Source organism: Mobula hypostoma, chromosome 8, assembly GCF_963921235.1.
Source record: "Mobula hypostoma chromosome 8, sMobHyp1.1, whole genome shotgun sequence".
Taxonomy (NCBI): Eukaryota; Metazoa; Chordata; class Chondrichthyes; order Myliobatiformes; family Myliobatidae; genus Mobula; species Mobula hypostoma.
This window is the reverse complement of record NC_086104.1, coordinates 24612159-24627263: the sequence shown is the minus strand read 5'-3', so window position 1 is coordinate 24627263 and position 15105 is coordinate 24612159.

The window sequence follows — 15105 nt, the reverse complement described above, 5'->3', positions numbered from 1 at the left end:
GCAGAAAACGCTGGTGGGAGTTGTGTACAGGCCACCTAACAGTAGTAGTGAGGTTGGGGATGGTATTAAACAGGAAATTAGAAATGTGTGCAATAAAGGAACAGCAGTTATAATGGGTGACTTCAATCTACATGTAGATTGGGTGAACCAAATTGGTAAGGGTGCTGAGGAAGAGGATTTCTTGGAATGTATGCGGGTTGGTTTTCTGAACCAACATGTCGAGGAACCAACTAGAGAGCAGGCTATTCTGGACTGGGTATTGAGCAATGAGGAAGGGCTAATTAGCAATCTTGTCGTGAGAGGCCCCTTGGGTAAGAGTGACCATAATATGGTGGAATTCTTCATTAAGATGGAGAGTGACATGGTTAATTCAGAAACAAAGGTTCTGAACTTAAAGAAGGGTAACTTTGAAGGTATGAGACGTGAATTAGCTAAGATAGACTGGCAAATGACACTTAAAGGCTTGATGGTGGATATGCAATGGCAAGCATTTAAAGATCGCATGGATGAACGACAACATTTGTTCATCCCAGTTTGGCAAAAGAATAAACCAGGGAAGGTAGTGCACCCGTGGCTGACAAGAGAAATTAGGGATAGTATCAATTCCAAAAAAGAAGCATACAAATTAGCCAGAAAAAGTGGCTCACCTGAGGACTGGGAGAAATTCAGAGTTCAGCAGAGGAGGACAAAGGGCTTAATTAGGAAGGGGAAAAAAGATTATGAGAGAAAACTGGCAGGGAACATAAAAGCTGACTGTGAAAGCTTTTATAGATATGTGAAAAGAAAAAGATTGGTTAAGACAAATGTAGGTCCCCTACAGACAGAAACAGGTGAATTGATTATGGGGAGCAAGGACATGGCAGACCAATTGAGTAATTACTTTGGTTCTGTCTTCACTAAGGAGGACATAAATAATCTTCCGGAAATAGTAGGGGACAGAGGGTCCAGTGAGATGGAGGAACTGAGGGAAATACATGTTAGTAGGAAAGTGGTGTTAGGTAAATTGAAGGGATTAAATGCGGATAAATCCCCAGGGCCAGATGGTCTGCATCCCAGAGTGCTTAAGGAAGTAGCCCAAGAAATAGTGGATGCATTAGTGATAATTTTTCAAAACTCGTTAGATTCTGGACTAGTTCCTGAGGATTGGAGGGTGGCTAATGTAACCCCACTTTTTAAAAATGGAGGGAGAGAGAAACCGGGGAATTATAGACCGGTTAGCCTAACATCGGTGGTGGGGAAACTGCTAGAGTCAGTTATCAAAGATGTGATAACAGCACATTTGGAAAGCGGTGAAATGATCGGACAAAGTCAGCATGGATTTGTGAAAGGAAAATCATGTCTGACGAATCTCATAGAATTTTTTGAGGATGTAACTAGTAGAGTGGATAGGGGAGAACCAGTGGATGTGGTGTATTTGGATTTTCAAAAGGCTTTTGACAAGGTTCCACACAGGAGATTAGTGTGCAAACTTAAAGCACATGGTATTGGGGGCATGGTATTGATGTGGTAGAGAATTGGTTGGCAGACAGGAAGCTAAGAGTGGGAATAAATGGGACCTTTTCAGAATGGCAGGCAGTGACTAGTGGGGTACCGCAAGGCTCAGTGCTGGGACCCCAGTTGTTTACAATATATATTAATGACTTGGATGAGGGAATTAAATGCAGCATCTCCAAGTTTGCGGATGACACGAAGCTGGGCGGCAGTGTTAACTGTGAGGAGGATGCTAAGAGGATGCAGGGTGACTTGGATAGGTTAGGTGAGTGGGCAAATTCATGGCAGATGCAATTTAATGTGGATAAATGTGAAGTTATCCACTTTGGTGGCAAAAATAGGAAAACAGATTATTATCTGAATGGTGGCCGATTAGGAAAAGGGGAGGTGCAACGAGACCTGGGTGTCATTATACACCAGTCATTGAAAGTGGGTATGCAGGTACAGCAGGCGGTGAAAAAGGCGAATGGTATGCTGGCATTTATAGCAAGAGGATTCGAGTACAGGAGCAGGGAGTTACTACTGCAGTTGTACAAGGCCTTGGTGAGACCACACCTGGAGTATTGTGTGCAGCTTTGGTCCCCTAATCTGAGGAAAGACATCCTTGCCATAGAGGGAGTACAAAGAAGGTTCACCAGATTGATTCCTGGGATGGCAGGACTTTCATATGATGAAAGGCTGGATGAACTAGGCTTATACTCGTTGGAATTTAGAAGATTGAGGGGGGATCTGATTGAAATGTATAAAATCCTAAAGGGATTGGACAGGCTAGATGGAGGAAGATTGTTCCCGATGTTGGGGAAGTCCAGAACGAGGGGTCACAGTTTGAGGATAAAGGGGAAGCCTTTTAGGACCGAGATTAGTAAAAACTTCTTCACACAGAGAGTGGTGAATCTGTGGAATTCTCTGCCACAGGAAACAGTTGAGGCCAGTTCATTGGCTATATTTAAGAGGGAGTTAGATATGGCCCTTGTGGCTAAAGGGATCAGGGGGTATGGAGGGAAGGCTGGTACAGCGTTCTGAGTTGGATGATCAGCCATGATCATACTGAATGGCGGTGCAGGCTCAAAGGGCCGAATGGCCTACTCCTACACCTATTGTCTATGTACCTATGTAGAACACATTAGAACACTATCAATAGTACAATACTATACAACTGTGTATTAGTTCCTAATGGTTAACTTTCTGCCTTCATACAATCCTTCTAATAACTGCATCCTCCAAATATTCATTTTCATTGTAACATCAAGATGATTGTTGATACCTTCAAATTCTTTGCAGTTCTTAACTTGTTGAAGTAGAAAAAACGTTCCAATTTCACCCCAGCCACTTTGGGATCACCAAGCCTGAATGCATGAAAATGCAGTGAGCAAAACAGTTCTGAATTTTCTTGCTGTTTATTACTTGCCAACTGTTAGTGACAAAAATCACTGCTTTTTGAACACAAACAGACACACAACCGAAGCTATCTAAAAACTGTTTGTTCTAAGCATGGTTTAGTCTAAAGGTCACACAAGGGCACACGACTGGTGCTAGTTAGAAACTATTTGGCAATAGACTTATGCCCCAATTAAGTAGTGTAGTGTCCCAATTACTGAAGGGAATCTCTTGATTAGTATATGTTCTTTACAAGTTGGACTAAATGAGCAAATGCTCCATGAGTCTGTAGATCACAGAATCAGTTCAAAGGAGTCGTGATAATTTATGACAGCCAGGGTAAGTCAAACAATAATTTTCAAGAATCTCTAGCAGGTCTTACAATTGTTCAGCATTTATATTTCTGACTGAGATGAAAGAAGGGGGACTCTCTTTCTGCTTCAGACTTCCATAATGCACTGCATGTTGGCTTTCTAGACTGTTATTGAGTATTTCACTTTTGGGATAATCCATGTTTGTAGAGCGGATGAATCGAATTGTGTGCTCAGAGTGGAAATGTCCAAAAGTACACCAGCCAAATTGGGAGGTATGAGATCATTCATTGGACCTCCGAGAAAGACAAGTCAGAATCAGAATCACATTTAATATCGCCGGCACATGTCATGATATTTGCAGTATAAAGATGAACTTAATGAGTACTTTGCATCTGTCCAGAGGTCCGTGAGTGTCAAGAAGCAGGAGTGAGTGCCATTGCTATTACAAAAGAGGAAGTGCAGGGCAAACTCAAAGCTCTTAAGGTGGATAAGTCACCTGGACTAGATGGACTACATCCCAGAGCCCTGAGAGAAGTTGCTGAAGAGATAATGGATGCGTTGGTCATGATCTTTCAAGAATCACTTGATTCTGGCATGGTCCCGGGGGACTGAGAGATTGCAAATGTCACTCCACTCTTTAAGAAGGGAGGAAGGCAAAAGAATGGAAATAATAGAATAGGCCAGTTAGCTTAACCGCAGTGGCTGGGAAAGTGTTGGAGTTTGTTAGTAAGGATGAGGTTTCGAGGTACTTGGAGACTAATGATAAAATAAGTCAAAGTCAACATTGTTTCTGTAAAGGGATATATTGCGTGACAAATTTGCCAGAGTTCTTCGAGGAACTAACAAGCAGAGTGGACAAAGGAGAGGCAGTTGATGTCATTTACTTGAGTTTTCAGGAGGTGTTTGATAAGGTGCCACACATGAGACTGCTTACAAGATAAAATCCTTTGGTGTTACAGGAAAGATACTGGCATGGATAGCGGAATGGCTGACAGGCAGGAGGCAGTGAGTGAGAATAAAAGGGGCCTTTTCTGGTTGACTGATGGTGACTAGTAGTGTTCTTCAGGGGTCAGTGTTAGCAAATGCAATGTTGGCATTTATTTCAAGGGCAATAGAATATAAAAGCAAAGAGATAAGACGCTAGTCAGGCTGCACTTAGAGTATTGTCAACGGTTTTGGGCCCCATATCTCAGAAAGGATGTGTTGCCATTGGAGAGAGTCCACAGGAGGTTCACGAGAATGATTCCAGGAATAAAGGGGTTAACATATGAGGAAATTTTGGCAGCTTTGGGCCTGTACTCACTGGAATTTAGGAGAATGCAGGGAGATCTCATTGAAACCTACCAAATGTTGAAAGGGCTAAATAGAGTGGATGTGGAGAGGATGTTTCCTATGATGGGGATATCCAGAACTAGAGGGGACAGCCTCAAAATTGAGGGCTGATCCTTTAGAACTGAGGTAAGGGGGATTGTTTTAGCCAGACAGTTGTAAATCTGTGGAATGCTCTGCCAGAGACTGTGGTGAAGGCCAAGTCTGTGGGCATATTTAAGTGGAAGTTGATCATTTCCTGATCGGTCAGGGCATCAAAGGATATGGCGGGAAGACAGGTGTATGAGGTTGAGTGAGATCCGAAGCAGCCATGATGGAATGGCGAAGTAGACTCAATGGGCTGAATTGCCTAATTCTGCTCCTATGTCTTATGGTCTTCTGGTCTATAATGAAATATATGATAAATAAATATACAGGAAAAAACTGAGTTACATTAAGTCTATTAAATAGTTAATTTAAAATGAATGAAAAAGAAACAGAAATAAAAATGTAATGAGGTAGTGTTCATGGGTTCAATGTCCATTTAGAAATCAGATGTCAGGAGGGAAGAAGCTGTTCCTGAAATCAATACCTTAATGGTGAATTGAGCTGTGAAAAAAATAATGTTTTAGGCATCTGTGTACACAAATTACCACAATCTTATTATATACTGTATTGGATTATGACACTAAGCACAAGAATGACTATTATTTTAAGGTTGTGGTCATGATCAACTTAATGGATAATAAATACAACATTTTTTTGTGCAATTTGTTCTGCTTCTCCAGAGTCTGCAATTCAAGTTCCGCAGGAAAAGAAAAGAGTTAGAGACAAATTGGTGGTCTCTTTTGTATTGGTTCAACAGGGAACATCTGAAGATCCTGCCTATCACCTCTCCTGGTGCCCCTGTTCCTTCTTTTCTCCAGTTAGCCTCTCTCTTCTCCTATTAGATTCCTTCTTCTCCAGCCCTTTATCTTTCCCAGCCATCTGGCTTCACCTTTCATTTTCTAGCTAGTCCACCTTCCCCTCCCCCACCATTTTATTCTATCATCTTCCCCCTTCCTTTCCAGTCCTGAAGAAGGGTCTCAGCCTGAAACATTGACTGCTTGTTCACTTCCATGCTGCCTGACCTGCTGAGTTCCCACAGCATTTTGTGTGTGTTGCACTGGATTTCCAGAATCTGCAGAATCTCTTGTGCTTAGACTTTATTCTGCACTCTTTTATTGTTTTAGCTTGTACCACCTCAATGCTCTGTCGAAATGATCTGTATGAAAGCTATGCTGGACAAGTCTTCCACTGTATATGGGATGACAATAAACCAATTGACCAAGAGTGAGCATTCAGACCATGTGAACAGAAATAATAATATGCGTCTACTTCAAAGAGAATCTGAAACTCATGGCCATACACATATCGGACAATTAGTAATACAGCATATACATCGGGGGGAAAATAATAACTTTACTTTGAAAAAAGCTAAAACATGGAACTCATTGTCACAGGAAGAAGTTGAGACAAATAGAAGTTTTGAAAGAAATGAGAAGAGTACATGAATGAATAGGGAAGGAAAAGATATATTGAAAGGCTAAGATAACATTCATGGAATGGGAAGGAACTGGGATGTAGATTGGCCAAATGGTCTGTTTGCTGTGCATTTGAAAGACTAGAAATTAGCTTTACTCATCACGTGTCCATCGAAGTATACCGTGAAGTTCTTCATTAGCATTAATGACCAACACAGTCCAAGGATGTGCTGGAGGCAGGCTGCACGTGTCTCTGAGCTATTGGTGCCAACATAGCACGCCCACAACTTACTAACCCCAACCTGTATGTTTTTGGAATGTAGGAGGAAACTGCAGCACCTGGAAGAAACTTGTGCGGTTGTGGGGAGAATGTACAAACTCCTTACAGACAGCGGTGGGAATTGAACCCTGATCTTCCGACTGTTGGTGGTGTGAAGTGTTACACTAACTACTATGCTGCCAGGCTGCCCATTTATGTGTGTGTCTTCCCTTTTATCACAGCTGCCCATTGCATTGGACTACAAATTGACATGATGAGTGAGAATGTTTAACAGTTGCACATAGTGACATTTTTCTTTATAGATTATCATATGGATCCTATATATCACCGAACTTTATGAATGACAACAGACTAGCTTCAATAATCATTTGATCTTGTCATTGAGATGAGTCCAGTGTACTGGTTAAGCTTTGGAAAACTCTATATTAAAATGATTTTGAAATATAATACTGCAGAGTGGGGATTAAACTCGAGTTGCAGGGGATAGGAACCAAAGTGTCAGAACAGTTCGTGGAGATGTTGTGGAGACAGATGTTGGTAAGACCTCCGACAAAGTCAGGAGTCAAAAAAGTTGAGCATGGTGCGACTAGTGTCCTGAGCTGCGTACATTTCTATGCAAGAGGTATTGTAGGAAAGGCGGATGAGCTCAGGGCATAGGTTAACACCTGGAATTATGATGTTGTAGCCATTAGTGAGACTGTTGAAGAAGGTGCAGGACTGGCAGCTCAATATTCTGGGGTTCCATTGTTTTGGGTGTGACAGAGCAAGAGGGATTAAAGGGGGAAGGGTGGTATTACTAGTCAGGGAAAATGTCATGACAGTGCTTCATCAGGATAGACTGGAGAACACGACTAGTAAGGCATTATAGGTGGAATTGAGAAATAAGGAAGGTATGACCAAATTAATGAGGCTATATTACAGACCACCCAACAGTCCGAGGGATTTAGTGGAACAAATTTGAAGAGAAATCACAGACTGTTTCAAGAAAAATAAGGTTGTTAGAGTAGTTGAGTTTAACTTTCCACATGTTGACTGGGAATCCTATACTGTAAAAGGAATAGATGGGATAGAGTTTGTCAAAAGTGTTCAGGGAAGTTTTCTTAATCAGTATGTAGAAGTCCAAATGAGAGAGTGTGCAATATTTGATCTGCAATTAGGGAATGAGACAGAGCAGGTGACAGAAGTTTGTGTAGGGGAACACTTTGCATCCAGTAACCACAATGCCAAATTTCAAAGTAAATATGCAAAAAGATAGATCTGGTCCATGGGTTGAGATTCTAAATTGGAGGAAGGTCAATTTTGATGGCATCAGAAATAATCTGGCAAGTATGGATTAGGCCAGGCTGTTTACTGGCAAAGGTATAGTTGGAAAGTGGGAGGCCTTCAAAAATGAAAATTTGGGAGTACAAAGCTTGTATGTGCCTGTCAGAATAAAAGGTAAAGATAACAAATGTAGGGAACCTTGGTTTTCAAGAGATATTCAGGCCCTGGTTAAGAGAAAAAAGGAGGTGCAAAGCAGGCACAGACAGGAAGGAACAAATGAGGTGCTTATGGAGTATAAGAAATGCAAGAGAACGCATAAGAAAAAAAGACAGGAGGGCAAAAAGAAGGCATGAAGTTACTCTACCACAGTGGTCCCCAACCTCCAGGCTGCAGACCGATACATTGCCGCAAAGAATGCAGCGGTACAGCGGTGGCCAGAACGCACCCAGCACGTCCTTAAGAAAAAAGCCGAAATAAACAAGCTAATTAATTAGGTGCCGCCTGGCACGTAAATGTCGGCCCAGATCAGAGGCAAAGCAATGATTCATTGATAGTATCACAGATAGATGGGGTTGTAAAGAAATCTGTTGGCACATTGGTCTTCATAATTCAAAGTATTGAGCAAAGTAGATAGGGTATTATGTTGAAGTTGTATAATATATTGGTGAGGCCTAATTCAAAGTATTGTGTGAAGTTTTGATCACCTACCTACAGGAAGGATGTAAATAAGGTTGAAAGAGTACAGAGAAAATTTGAGAGGGTATTGCCAAGAGAACCTGAGTTATAAGAAAAGATTGAATAGGTTGGGACTTTATTCCTTGGAATGTAAAAGATTGAGAGGATTGATAGAGGTATACAATACTATGAGGGGTATAGATAGGGTAAATGCAAGCAGGCTTTTTCCACTGAGCTTGGGTGGGTCTACAGCCAGAGGTCATAGCATTAGGGTAAAAGGTGAAAAGTTTAAGGGCAACACGAGAGGAAACTTCTTCACTGAGAGGGTCGTGAAAGTGTGAAATGAGCTGCCAGCACAAGTATTGCATGCAAGCTTGACTTCAATGCTTGAGATGTTTGGATAGGTATATAGATAGTAGGGGTGTGGAGGGCCATGGCCCCAATGCAGGTCAATGAGAATAGGCTGTTTAAATGGTTCAGCATGCACTAGATGGGCAGAAGGGCCTGCTTCTCTGCTGTAATTCTCTATGATTCTATATTTTAAATACTAGAAATAAATGCTGTAAAATCTAAGTAAAAAAAGTCACTAGTATTTTTATCATTGCAGTCCCATAAACCCGGTCTCAAAAATAATTAACATACTTTGAATGTGAACAGCTTATTTATCTTTTGAAATTGTGTAGCTGATCACAGAAAATATTAAGTCTCACAGGCCTGAAATGAACAGAAGCATACCATGTGGCTGTTGTTCAGCATCATTCTTTCATTGTTCCATTTTATCCCTTTAATTACACAAGTTAGTCCCACCAGTCTGCATCTTCAATCAACTACTGGAGGAGTATCTGATTTTTTCCAGTAAGTAAGTTAGATAGATAGATAGATAGATAGATAGATAGATAGATAGGTAGATACTTTATTGATCCCAAAGGAAGTTACAGTGTCACAGTAGCATTACAAGTACACAGATATACAAATATTAGAAGTAAGAAAGAATAAAAAAAAGTTCTTAAAAATAAGTTGTAAAAGATTTACAAGTCAAAGGTTACAAGATTTACAGGTTCACACTGATAAGATGATAGTGCAAAAATTATCGTTACATTACACAGGGGTGCACATTCACACCATCCAGATAAGAAGTGATGGTAGTATTGTACAATATTGCACGAGGTGTCTACGATAGCAAGGTGTGATACATAACACTAAGCAGAGCTTTAACAGAGGTTAATAACAGTCTAACAGGAGGGGGGGTCATCATTTCCCCGGCTACAGGTTGACTCATTACAGAGCCTAAAGGCAGAGGGTAAGAATTACCTCATATAATGCTCTTTGGAGCAATGCAATTGCTAGTTGAATGTGCTTCTCTGTTCAACCAAAGTGGCATGCAGAAGGTGAAAATCATTGTCCAGAAATGCCAGGATTTTCCTGAGGGTCCTTTGTTCTACCACAGCCTCCAGTGTGTCCAGTTTGACTCCTTTCTAATCAGTTTAATAAGCCTGTTGGCATTGCATGTGTTGACGCCATTGTCCCAGCGCACCACCGCATAGAAGATTGTTCTGTAGACAACAGACTGGCGGAAAATGTGAAGGAGAGGTCTGCATACTCCAAAGGACCTCAGTCTCCTCAGGAAGTAGAGGCAACTCTGGCCCTCCTTGCACACAGCCTCTGCATGCTCGGACACAGAGGCCCCTCAGATGCTTTTGCCTTTTTAAGTGCCTTTTTTTTTATGATTTCAGTCCAATGCTGGACATTAAGAACTTCAGTTACTGCAGGTCTAACCCATCAGCAGGCTGCTCGTTGGAGGAGGATCTGAACTTGGTGTGGACCGTGTTATTGCCTGCTACAGGAAGGCATCAAAGTTGATGGACAAAGGTAATGACAGTTCAACTGCGAGTGGCCTGTCTTGGCTGTTTCTCTTGTGATCGCAAGACCCAGTTGGACAGTGATAATGTAAAATGCTGCAAGTCCATTTCCCTTGTTTATTGGAAAGACAGATGGCAGGGGAGCTGCGTGGTCTCAGGCGTAGTGAGGACAGGACGTCAAATCCCGGGCTAGCCTTTTGCAGCAGACCAGGAGAGGAGAAACCGGAAGCGGTGCAGAATGGCATCCATGCTGGACTGGGGGCTGGCCCCTCCCATCTGTACTGCCTTCCAGTGTTCATTCAGTGGAATGACAAGCTGGATTACCTGTGCTCATCTGTGGACTGCTGAGAACTGCTCGTTCTTGCCGATAACACCCATGCATCATTAATTTACAGGACTTGTCACTCCGGTACTTGGGCTATAATATATATTTTTAGTGTAACTTATTTGTGCTCTACGTGCCTTCTGCTGTCTCTGACTGTTGATATTGTATCTTTCACCTTGGCCCCAGAGGAAAGCTGTTCCATCATTGGTATTCATGTATGGTTGAATGATAATTAAACTTGAACTTCTCTGAAACTACACAGTCATTTGCGCCCAGAGGCTTTTGTATGTACTTAGGTGCATTGAGTTATTTCTCCTTATTTCCTTACAGGCTGACAACACCAGCCAGCTTGATTACAATTCTGGCAAACCATTAAAAACAAGCCCCAGATATTTCTAGCTTTGTGTACATCTGGATAAAGTTAGCACACTCTATTCTTCCACTGCTCAATCAGGTTCAAATTCAGCCCAGACTAGACAGCACAGTGGCAAAGCCGGTACAAGCGACACACGTTCGATCCTGACTTCCAGTGCTGTCTATGTCGATTTTGCACATTCTCCCTGTGACTGCATGGATTTCTTCCCTTGACTCCAGTATCCTCCCACATCGGAAAGATATCTGAGTTGGTGGGTTAATTGGCGCTCTAAATTCTCCCTAGTGTGTAGATGAGTGGCAGGATCTAGAGGGGGACAAAGAAAACATGGGATCAGTGCTGATTGTTTTCCTAATGGTTGACAATATCTCACTGGGATAAGGGTCCCATTTTGATCTCGTGTCACTCTATGACTCAATGAACAACTTTTCTCTCCACTATAAGTGTCCCATAACAGAAACAACATTGAGTTGGACAAAAGAACTCAAAATTCAAATCAAAACGATGTTCAGAAAGAACTGGAAATACTATTTGTGCAGCATTGGGGAGACACAGATATAAATCTGCAACCTCCTGAGGCCATGAGAAAGGGCTTTGTGATTCGACAGTCCCTGCTGTGAATTACAATGGCAGATACATTATGGCCAGGGCCTCCTATCTTTTGCCCATTTCTGCGCAAGATTGCCTTAATCATTGTTAAGCTCTGATCAATCATATCAGTAGTAGTGGATGAACCAAAATTCAACTTCAGTAAAATATATAAGAGAAAATCTGCAGGTGCTGGAAGTTAAAGTAATAAACACAGAATGCTGGAAAACAGTCAACAGTTCAGGCCAAGGCCCTTCATTAGGACTGGAAAAAAGAGATTAGGAGTCAGAATAAGAAGATGGGGGAGGAGAGGAAGAAGTACAAGGTAGTAGGTGATCCATTGAAACCGGGAGAAGGGAAGAGGATGAAATAAAGAGCTGGGAAGTTGATGGTTGAAAGAGATAAAGGGCTGGAGACGGGGGAATCTGATAGGAGAGGACAGAAGAAAGGGAAGGGTGAGGAGCACCAGAGGGAGGTGATGGGCAAGTGAGGAGATAAGGTAAGAGAGTGGAATGAGAATGGGAATGGTGAAGGAGAAGGGGTGGGCAATTACCAGAAATTTGAAAAATTGATGTTCATGCCATCGGGTTGGAGGCTACCCAGAGGGAATATAAGGTGTTGTCTCATTGTGGTAGTGGAGGGAGAAGGCCGTGGCTGACATGTCAGAATGGGAATGGGAAGTAGAATTGAAATCGGCGGCCACTGGGAGATCCCATTTGTTTGGCAGACCGAGCACAGGTGCTCGGCAAAGTGATCTCACATCTACGCCAAATTCATTAATTCTGAATTCTTGTCAGCCTGCTGCACACTATTATACACACTCCTCACTCTGAATATTGACTCTTCCTTGCATTTCCTCACTTTTCTACAGTCAAAGTGTCCCCCATGTATCTGCACCTAAAATTCACTGTCATGGATATTGTGTGTGGGAAGGTAATTTCTATTTTTTTCCAAAAATATACTTTATTCAGAAATATTACAAAATAAAGTTATTTACAAAAAAAAATTCGTTGACTCTGAGTCCTTATTCAAAATAAAGATGTTTACAATAAATCATTCGTTGACTCTCAAACCTTAATCAAGAATAAAACTTATTTACAATAAAAATATTTACAATAAAAAGCCAGGCTTTGACTCTCATTTCTTTACCGAAGGTCTATACCTTTCCACATTCCCAGCCACTCCTGTGGCACTATGTTGATTCATCTATCCACACTGCTGATGGGGAGTACACTCCTGCCTACCCAACCCCTCCCACTCCCGCAGGTGACGAACCTTAAACTGTGGTCCTTCCCCTATGGACCTTTGTGGTGGCTGCACCAAGTTTGAGTGCATCCCTCGGCACGTATTCCTGCAGGCGAGAATATACCAGTCAGTAGCAGTTGGCCACTGACATCTCCATGTGCTGGTAGACCACCAAGTTTCAGGCTGACCAAAGAGTATCCTTCACCGAGTTGATGATCTGCCAGCAACGTCGGATGTTGGTCTCCATGAGTGTCCCCGGGAACAGCTCGTAAATCAGGGAGTCCTCAGTTACGCAGCTGCTGGGCATGAATCTCAACACCATCCCTTCCATCCTCCTCCACACCTTCTTCCGAAACCCACAGTGTGCAAAGAGGTGAGTCACTGACTCCGCCTCACTGCAGTCCTCCTGTGGGCAGCAGGGTGTGGAGACGACGTTCTGGGCATAAAAGAGGGATCTGACTAGGAGGGTCCCTCTCACTACCAGCCAGGAGAGGTCTTGGTGCCTGTTGGTGAGGACTGGCGATGAGGCAATTTCCCAGATGTACTGGACGGTCTGCTCAGGGAACCACCCCACTGTGTCTATCTCATCCTTCACCTGCAGTGCCTGCAGGACATTATGTGCCAACCACTGCCTGATGGCCCAGTAGTCAAAGGCATTGACCTGGAAGAACTTTTCTACGAAGGACAGGTATGGCGGCAATGACCAGCTGAGGGGGTGTTGCGTGGGAAAGGGTCCAGACCCATCCTTCGTAGCCAGGGCGACAAGTAGAACCTGGGCACATAGAGGTACTTAGTGCCCACGTATCTAGGATCCACGCACATCCTGATGCAGACACACATGAAGCTGGCCATCAGGGTGAGGACGACACTGGGGACATTCTCGCCCCCATTATCCAGGGACTTGTGCATGACGGCCAGTCTGACCCGCTCCATCCTCGATCCCCAGACGAACCTGAAGACGGCTCGGGAGATTTCTGAGCTGCAGGAGTGGGGGATGGGCCACACCTGCGCCAAGTACAGCAGCCCTGAGAGCACCTCACACCTGATGACCAGGTTCTTGCCCGTTATCGAAAGGGAGCGCCCTTCCCACTGTCCCAGTTTCTGTTTCACCTCGGTGGACCGCCCCAACCAGTTCTTCCTGCACGCCTCAGTTCTTCCGAATCAGATGCCCAATACCTTCACGTGATCAGACCTGATGGTGAAGGGGACACCGGATCAGTCGGGCCAGTTGCCGAACAGCATGGCTTCGCTCTTCGTGCGGTTGACCCCGGCCCCCGACGCCAGCTCGAACTGTTCGCAGATGCCAATCAACCAGCGAACTGACCTCCGATCAGAGCAGAAGATGATGACTGTACAGGGAGATTTTGACTTGCGACCCTCCACTGCCTGGCAGCATCACCCCTCTTATGCCCTCATCCCTCCTGATGGCATTAGCAAAGGGCTCAATGCGGCACACGAACAAGACAGGGGAGAGGGGACAGCCCTGCCTGACTCCAGACTTGATGGAGAAGCTGTCTGTTTCCCACCCGTTGATCTGGACTGCACTACAGATATCTGTGTAGAGCAGTCTGATCCAGTTCCAGATTCCCTCTCCAAATTCCATTTCGCCATGTATGTGTGCAATATCCTGTCGAAGGCTTTCTCTTGGTCCATGCTGGCCAGGCAGGCATCCACCCTCCTGTCCTGCACGTAGGCGGTGGTGTCCCACAGCAGCTTGAGGCTGTCCGAGATCTTCCTGCCCGGTACAACACAGGTTTGGTCCGGGTGGATCACCTGTCCCAGAGTAGACTTGACCCTGTTGGCGATAGCCTTGGACAGGATCTTGCAGTCCATATTCAGGAGAGAGATGGGCCTCCAGTTCCGAATGTCCTCCTTTCCTCCCATCTGCTTGTAGATGAGGGTGATGATGCCCTTCCTCATGGACTCTGACATACTGCCGGCCAGAAGCATAGCATTGTACACTTCCAGCAGGTCAGGGCCCATCCAGTTCCGCAGAGCCAAATACAACTCGACCGGTAGGCTGTCGCCTCTGGGAATCCTATTCAACCCAAAGGAATGGACGGAGCCTGTCAGCTCATCCAGGGTCAGTGGCTGATCCAGACTCTCCCAAGACTCTTCGTCTAAGACCTGTGTGATAGACGACAGGAAGTTGTGGGAGGCTGTGGTGTCTGTGGCCTTTCTGTCGTACAGACTGGCATAGAAGGACCTGCAGATCCCCAATATGTCTGTCTGCGAGGACACGACCGAGCCGTCCTCTTCCATAAGGTTGTGGATCACAGAGCTCCCCCTGTGCACCTTTTGGAAGAAGAAGCCAGAGCACGTCTCGTCCTGCTCCACGGTTTGGACTCCTGATTGGAAGATGATCTTGGGGGATTCGGCGGTGAAGGCCTTCACCTCTCGTAATTCCTCCCTGACATCCACCTCCTTCGACTGCAGAAGGAGGAGTTGCTGCAACTCACTCTGGAGTTTTCGCAGTTCCGTCTG